This window comes from Thunnus thynnus, chromosome 1 (genome assembly GCF_963924715.1).
Source record: "Thunnus thynnus chromosome 1, fThuThy2.1, whole genome shotgun sequence".
Lineage (NCBI taxonomy): Eukaryota > Metazoa > Chordata > Actinopteri > Scombriformes > Scombridae > Thunnus > Thunnus thynnus.
This window is the reverse complement of record NC_089517.1, coordinates 15,962,227-15,962,795: the sequence shown is the minus strand read 5'-3', so window position 1 is coordinate 15,962,795 and position 569 is coordinate 15,962,227.

Sequence of the window (569 nt, the reverse complement as noted above, 5' to 3'; positions counted from 1 at the left end):
GATGAAGGTCTCCGCCCCCTTCGAAACTACAAGCAAAGTTTTCGAGGTGAAGTGAAACTTGAGGAAGATAAGCAGATCAGTCGACTCATCGACCCTCTGGTGGTTTGTTGGTGCGTAACACTGTGGTTGGCAGTAAAACAGCGATCAATCGAGATGACCCTGCGCACAGGTTGCTAGGATTTTAGAAACACTAAATTGATGGCAAGTGTACTAATATGACCTGAAAGGTTATTTGTATAGCGTCGTTCAAAGACAGGGGCAGTACAAAATGCCTTACACAAGGCGAGGAAATGCATTAGAACATTTTAAAACACTATAAATACCATTATAGTGAGGTTACAGTGCGTAATAAGTTGCCTCAAATTCAATAAAGAAAACAGAAGAGCACAAGGGAAATTAACTAAGATTTGAGTTAAAGTCCCCCCCAACATATATCCCTGAAGTAAAATATATAAAATGTTTTTAATGGCTTGGATTTTTTTTATATTTTATTTTCTCAGTTGTGCAATTAAATTTGTGAATTTTATTTCCCACTGTGGTCTAAACAATGTTTCAAAAACCGCCAGGAA